This window comes from Nelumbo lutea, chromosome 1, assembly GCF_056320005.1.
Source record: "Nelumbo lutea isolate HS-2025 chromosome 1, American lotus-T2T, whole genome shotgun sequence".
In the NCBI taxonomy this organism is placed as follows: Eukaryota; Viridiplantae; Streptophyta; class Magnoliopsida; order Proteales; family Nelumbonaceae; genus Nelumbo; species Nelumbo lutea.
The window spans coordinates 58528114-58536281 of record NC_142684.1 but is presented as its reverse complement, the minus strand read 5'-3'; positions in this window follow the sequence as shown (position 1 = coordinate 58536281).

Below are 8168 nucleotides of genomic sequence, written 5' to 3'. Positions count from 1 at the left end.
TTAATTTTTCTTTATTATGTTCTTTTACATATTTGGAGAGTGTGTCCTACTTATAATGTCTTTTCTCATATATAGTAACTATGTGCCTTCTTATTATCAATTGGTTGTGATTCATTTTGTCGTATTTGGATCTCTGGTTTCAATTGGTTGTGACAACATTTTTTTTGTCATCTATCCAAGTGGTGCCAATCTTATGAAAATATTATATGAGAAAAGAAAGGAAAATTAAAAGGGAATAAATTCTAGTGCTAATTTTCTTTATTGGTTATCTCTAGTCTTAATTTTTCACACTTATTTAACTTGTCATTGCTCTCTACCTCTATAGCTTTTATGCACACAAACAACAATCACAACAATAAAATGAAACACTTATTTTATAAGCATATAAGCAATTTACTATTTACCATCAGTTTTATTAAGGTTATATTATTGAAAATTTCAAGTTGTTATATCATAGGTAAATAGAGATGTCTCGACTTTAGTAGGGTTAGACCCAATTGTTTTGATTAATAATTGGTTCAGTTTTGGGTGATTTGATAGAACAAATATTATGGTGTAGGAGATTATGACATTCCTAATATTGAAATTAATTTTCTAAATAATTAAATAATTTTAAAATCAGCTTAATTAAATATCCATTGTAATTTTAATAAACTAATTATTTGAATTGATACAAAATGGGAAAGATTAATAAAATAAATCAAGATAGCAGGTTTATTATTTTTTACTTTTTTTATAAGTAAAGAAAATTTTCATTAGGAAAAAATAAAAATACAATGATGAGGTGTTGAGGCAACACCAATAGCAACTCAAATAAAAAACAAAGCCAAATCAAACAAACTCCAAATAACAAATAATACAAAGCTGACATTCCATTGACTCCTATATACTAACACAAAAGCAACTTTGTTGACTTGATCAATTTAGACATTACCACAATCCAACCAACAACAAAAAAGCCTGCAATGCCACTAACCTAATCAAATTCCATTTCTTAACTTCAACATGTTTTCTAATTTCTTCTTCCACCTTGAAATTTTTTACCATGTTTCTTACCTAAACTTTTCTTTCATCTTTTAAACCCTAATATTTCTTAAATGTTTACCATGTTTTCTAATTTCCTCTACTCTTCTTCTAAATTACATCACAAGTGTTTATTTTCTTTAACACAAAGAAAGATATATTCACAAGGGCTAGGGTATTTCAAACCTTTTTTCAAGGGAACGAGGGATTCTGTTCTGTTGAAATAAGAGCCTTAAAGAAGGTCTTTGTTGAGAACTCTCTAACTAGGTGAGGGATCTAGATTCGTCTATCTGAAGAAGGGAAGCGGGAAATATAGACATCCTTTAGGGAGTGAAGAAGGTAGGAGACTTTAATCATCTCCATGTCTCTTAGAGGCCATCAAAGGTTGAAGTTCCAATTAATTACAAAGGGATAGCGGTTAGTGCAATCAACAATAGTGGCTTCTTGAATTTGGATGAGTTTAAACACTTAGGGAAAGGTTTCAGTTAAGGATTGGTTCTCCCACCAAAGGTTAGTACAGAATACAATTTTGCTCTCATCCTCCACCTGCTAATATCTAATAAAAGAAATAAAAATAGAATGACAAGAAGAAATACCTTTCCAATTATTGGCATTTAATCCATGTTTGCATTTGATAACATCTGTCATGGAGAGAGCTTGATTCTAAGGGGAGTCTCTAAATCCATTTGTCAAGAAGAGCTCAATTTCTTTCCTTTAGGTGCCCTAGACCCAAGCCCCCTTCCTCCCTTGGCTTGCAAACTCGCTTCTAGATAATTTATAGGCAAGTCTTCTAGTTTACAATCCAAAACCCCCTAGAATCTAGTCAATAATTCTCTATCATCAATGTTGATACCAACCAAATTGCTTTTGGAGAACTTTACATTTAGATTGGACACCATTTTCAAAACAACGAAATACCCTTTTTAAGTGAGTAATATTTTCCAAATCAGCTTCTAGGAAGATAATATTGTTGTGAGCAAAAAGATGGTGGGAGACTTGTGTGGCTTGTCTCAAAAACCTTGCCTTCTCAAGGAAATGACTAAGAATGTCCGCCACTAGAATAAACAAAAAAGGGGAAAGAGGGCAGTCATGTCTTAGACCTCAGTTGGCTTTAAAATAACCTTTAGGTTCTCTGTTTATTAACATCAAGAACCAAGTTGAATGAATACAACTAGCTTTTTATCCAACTTAAAATCTTTCAACTTCAAGATATTCAACAAAGAGTTCCAATCAACTTTATCATGTGCCCTTTCAAGGTCAAATTTGATTACAATCCTCGATAACCTTTCTTTTTTCCTTTTCTCAACACTTTCATTCGCCGCAAAGCATATTTATTAGAGGAAACAATGCCCCCACTAATTCTGTCTTCATGTCAAGACTTTCACCAAAATCTTATATAATCTATTCACCAAACTAATGGGTCTAAAGTCCTTGGCTTTCAAGGTGCCATTTTTCTTGGGAATTAGGCAGAGGAAAGTCAAGTTATTACCTTTGTTTACAATGGTCGAATGGTGAAAATCCTTAAAAACCTCCAATAAATCTTCTTTAATTATTTCCTAGCATATTTGAAAAAGAAAAAAAGGGGGAAACCATTTGATCTTGGGGACCTGGTCTCCATCAAAACTGAACACCACTTGTTCAATTCCCTCCTCTTCAAAATCTCTTTCCAACCAGTCTCTCTTCTATGTTTATTTATGAGGTGGATCCATTCCAACTGCTCAAGAAAGCATTGCTCTGACATTCTTTTAAGTACAAGGTTTTGAAATAATTTATGATTGTCTCATAAATTATAGCAGGATATTCTACCTCTCTCTGGTCCACCTTCAACTTGGAAATTAGATCTTTTTCTTCTCCTCCCAGATGAATAGGAATGTAAAAATCTGGAATTATTATCCCCTTCCTTCAACCATATTATCCTAGACCTCTACCTCTAATACATCTCTCCTTTTGTAACAACACTTTCATAATATTTCCTTAAAGTTTCCCTTATGAGTCTTCCCTCTTCAGTTGCCTGCCCCACTTGCTCCTTGTTGTCTAGATCTTTTAATTCTAGATTTTTTTTTTCTTTTCTGTTCTTCTAGGGATTTAAATTTCCCCTACCCCAAGATTTTAGCTTCCTCTTTATGAATTTTAATTTTTAGAGGAACCAAAATCTGGCTCAACCTTCCTCCTTGCATTCCAACCACCAATTAGCCACCTTCTATTTAAGTCTTTATGGCGACTCCATAGCTTTTCCAACCAAAAAGGGGTTTTTACCTCTTCTTACTTCTTCCATTTGTAAAGCAATAGGCCAATGGTCCAAGATGCATTAGGTTCTAATCCCTCGAGTGGCCAAAGGGAAATGCTCCAACCAATTAGATGACATCAGGAATCTGTCCAATCTACGACAACTTGAGTTTGCCTTCATGTTAGGCTAAGTGAAACTCCCATTAATAAGAGGAAAGTCACACAGATTGTTCCTTGAAATGAAATAAAAAAAAAGTCTCTCATACTTTTGGTTAATCTACCACTAGTGGATTTTACATGGTAGAACCTTGTAGTGCTGAAATCTCTTCCTATACACCACAGGAACTCCTTATGCTCACAAAGGGATTCCAACTCCTCCCAAAAGTTGGCTCAAATTGATGGACTGTTGGTACTGTACACCCTTATTAGCAGCCAAGAGAAACCATCAACTATGGAGGCGTTTGGCAAGTCTTTTTAGGAAGATCTTCTAAAAGCTCAAGACCTCAAAAGACTAATGAACTTTCATAGATAGATCTTCGAAGACCATAGATTTTGGTTCCAGTTTTTGTCAAAGATCTTCTTAAAAGTTAGAAAGACCAAAGACCGTTTGGCAAGTATACTTGTCGGTCCCTCTCACATACATGTTAAATGTTATGTGCAGGACCTGATGTGACATTTTTTGTCATGTGTCATTTTTTTTGGCTAAGTACCTCATCACCTCATCTGCTCCCAAGTGGTTGATGACTCAGAGGCTGAAGTAGAGCTCCCTAGTGTAGCACAGCCCAGATGCTCCCTGTAGGAACTGATCTGTCTACCAGCGATGACGGGTACTGAACCGGCTACCCCGAGCTGAAGATGATCTGCTCATCTTTGTAGGCGGTAGGAGCTGAGGAACCTGCAAGAACTGAATCAGAGAGCCCGGGGGTGTATACCCGACGAGGTCACTCCGATGGCTAAGTTAGCACTTAGTAGTGAAATGAGAATGATATTAGAGAATGAGAAAGCTAGAGAGCAGGGGTTACCACCTCATTTTCTCGCCTCTCCTTGCCCCTAGGGGGTGAGGTCTTTATAAACTAGAGTCCTCGTGGGTTTGGTGGAGCAGTTCCTGGATTCCCGCTGTGATGAGACCTGCTTTCGTGTTAGGTGGACATAAAGCCACCAACCGATAATGTTTTCCATTTCCGCCTAAATCAGGGAGTGGATGAGCTAATACAGCCGTTACAAGTCACAATCATGTAAAACGCGGGGCACGGTGGTGAGCTCCTCGGGGTTGTCATGCGGTGGTCGGTCTGACTAGGAGGCGAACTGCCCGTAAGTGGCAAGCTGCCTGGTGGCGAGTTGCCTGGTGGCAAGCTGCCTAGTGGCGAGTTGCCTGTGCAATGTCGAGTTGTCTAAGTTGCCAGGTTACATGATGGTGAGTTGCCTGTAAGTGTTGCATGGTGGCGAGCTGTCTGTGCAGTGCCGAGTTGTCTAAGTTGCCAGGCTACATGTTGGTGAGCTGTCTGTGGCGGGTTGCCTGTAAGTGCTGCATGGTGGCGAGCTGCCTGTAAGTGCCAGGCGTCATAATGTCATTGGAGGGCCAAATCTGCCCTCATCATTTGCCCCCCACTCCCGAGCTGAAAGTAACTCGGCGAAGGGAGTAGATTTCTCATTTTGGCCCGTAATTCGACGAGCTCATAAGCGTTGATTCAGTTTCTTAGGCTCTGGGAGCTGCTTGGAAGGAAGTAGATTTCTCCTTTAGCCCTTAGGCTTTGGGAGCGACTTATAGTCCACTCTCCTTGACTTTGCCCATGCCAACGAGGCGGTTGGGTTTTGTGCAGTATTGTGTACCTTAGGCTTTAGGAGCGACTCGTAGTCCACTCCTGGACTTTGTCCATGCCAGAGAGGCGACTGGGTCTTATGTAGTATTGTAGCCCTTAGGCTTTGGGAGCGACTCATAGTCCACTCCTGGACTTTGCCCATGTCGAAGAGGCAACTAAGTCTATCTAGTATTGTACTCCTTAGGGTTTGAGAGCGACTCATAGTCCACTCCTGGACTTTGCCCATGCCGAAGAGGCGACTGGGTCTTATGTAGTATTGTAGCCCTTAGGCTTTGGGAGTGACTCATAGTCCACTCTTGGACTTTGCCCATGCCGAAGAGGCGACTAGGTCTTATGTAGTACCGAGGTCTCTTCTTGTGATGTGTCGAGCTGCTTGTGAGGTGCTGGGCTGACCAAGTGTCGAGTAGCCTGTGAGGTGCTGGGCTGACCAGGTGCCGAGCTGCCTGTGAGGTGCAGGGCTGACCAGGTGCCGAGCTGCCTGTTAGGTGCAGGGCTGACCAGGTGCCGAGCTGCCTATGAGGTGCCGGGCTGACCAGGTACAAGGCTTCCTGTGAGGCATCGGGCTGACCAGGTGCCGAGCTGGATTGATGAGCTTTGTTGCTCTTTAGAGACCTGCAAGGAACTAAATGTTAGAGGACCCGGGGTGGCTAACCTAGTGAGGTCACTCCGATGGCTAAGTCAGTACTCTCATAGTAGACTGCGAGCTAAAAATCACAGTCTGAGAGCTAGAACTTGTTTACTTGCTTCTAGGGTTGGTTCCTTTATATAGGCAACGTTTGGTGTGGGATTCACGCACCATATTCGAGATTTCTGCAAGGTCGTCTAAGTGGTTCGAGATTCTTGGAGGTAACTGCCATGCATGTTGACCACCCTCCAGATCACTCGGCACGTGGGCCAACTTCCAAGGATCGTGGGAGTGTTTGGGTATGCATGCTGAATTTGTCGGCGAGAACGTCTTGCAAGTCGCCAAGTCGGCGCATGTGCTAAGTCGCCAGGTCGCGCTTGAGCCAGGCTGCCAAGTTGCACCAAGGCTAGGCCACCAGGCCTCCAGCTGGGCACCTTAGACTTGTGATTGCGCTGCATCAGCCACATGACGCCAGTCACCCACTCCTACAAGAAGCTACTAGGAACTCAACCTTTGGGGGCAGTACCACTAACTTTAGGTCTCTAGCTCGCATGGGAGCCTTGGAAGGCTCGACCAGCAAGGGCGCCCATGTAGTCTGTTGGCTACCAACTCCCGCGAAAGCTACGAAGAGCTCGTCTTTGTAGAGGGGACCTCGCGAAGAGGACTGGTGATGTTTTTATTTGAATTGAAAGTAAAGTTGGTAGAGTTGCTTAGTCTGTTAGCTCCCAGCACAGTCTTTGAGCTCATAAAAAAAAATGAAACTAAAAAGCAAGAGCTTCAGTTTCTAAAAAGTGAGGGCTTAGCATTCTGGGAGAAGAGGACTTAGCTTTTTGTAGGATGAGAACTTAGCGTTTTGTAGTGTGTTCCCACAGACGGCGCCAATTGATGTGACGTTTTCTGGTCACATATTATTTTTTTTTTGGCTAAGTACCTCGTCACCTCGTCTGCTCCCAAGTGGCCAATGACTTAGAGGCTGAAGTAGAGCTCCCTAGTGTAGCACAGCCCAGATGCTCCCTGCAGGAACTGATCTGGCTACCAATGATGACGGGAACTGAACCGGCTTCCCCGAGCTGAAGATGATTTGCTCATCTTTGTAGGTGGTAGGAGCTGAGGAACCTGCAAGAACTAAATCAAAGAGCCCGGGGGGTGTATACCCGGCGAGGTCACTCTTATGGCTAAGTTAGCACTTAGTAGTGAAATGAAAATGATATTAGAGAATGAGAGAACTAGAGAGTAGGGGTTTCCACCTCATTTTCTCGCCTCTCCTTGCCCTTGGGGGTGAGATCTTTATATACTGGAGTCCTCGTGGGTTTGATGGAGCAGTTCCTGGATTCCCGCTATGATGGGACCTGCTTTCATGTTAGGTGGACATAAAGCCACCAACCGATAAGGTGGTGGTGAGCTAATACAGTCGTTACAAGTCAATCCCATAAAATGCAGGGCACGGTGGTGAGCTCCTCAGGGTTGTCATGCAGTGGTCGGTCTGACTAGGAGGCGAGATGCCTGGTGGCGAGCTGCCTAGTGGCAAGCTGCCTAGTGGCGGGTTGCTTGGTGACGAGCTGCCTAGTGGCGAGCTGCCTGTTTAGTGCCGAGTTTTTTAAGTTGTCAGGCTACATGATGGTGAGCTGCCTGTGGTGGGTTGCCTGTAAGTGCTGCATGGTGGCGAGCTGCCTGTAAGGTGCCAAGCTGCACGATGGCGAGCTGCCTAGTGGCAAGTTGCTTGGTGATGAGTTGCCTAGTGGCGAGCTGCCTATGCAGTACCAAGTTGTCTAAGTTGTCAGGCCACATGATGGTGAACTGCCTATGGCGGATTGCCTGTAAGTGCTGCATGGTGGCAAGCTGCCTGTAAGTGCCAGGTTGTCTGTAAGTGCCAGGCGTCATAATGTCATTGGAGGGCCAAATCCGCCCTCATCAAGACCCAATAACACATTCAAACATGCAATGATGCAAATATTACCTGTGGATCCCATAACACAACACAATTTTAACTAAAGAATCCCTCATTTTCCTCTCAATCTCACCAAGATTTCATTTTAAAGCTTAAGATGAACCAAATCGTTGCTCCTCCAAGTCTATTTGATCCAAGCCCCGTTGGGTCAATCTAAGCTCACGAATAGGTCCAGAATGCTCAAAAACCCCACCATGTCAAATTTTAACCAAAGATTCCCTCATGTTTCCCTTTATTGCACCAAAATTCTGTTTCGAAGTTTTGGATTGACCGAACTACTCTCCTTTCCAGATCTACTCAATCCAAGCCAAGTTCTGCAAATTTGATCCCACCGATCGATTTAGAATGCCTGAAAACCCCATCTTCCAAATTTTAATGAAAATACCCCTGATTGCCCATTAATATAAAAAGATTCTACTTTGGTCAATCCCATTGGTCCATGCACATAAAACCATTATGTTTGCTTAGACTCATCTCAACCATTTCGTTCCCCTACTTTGGTCAATCCCAATGGTGATGACTCAAA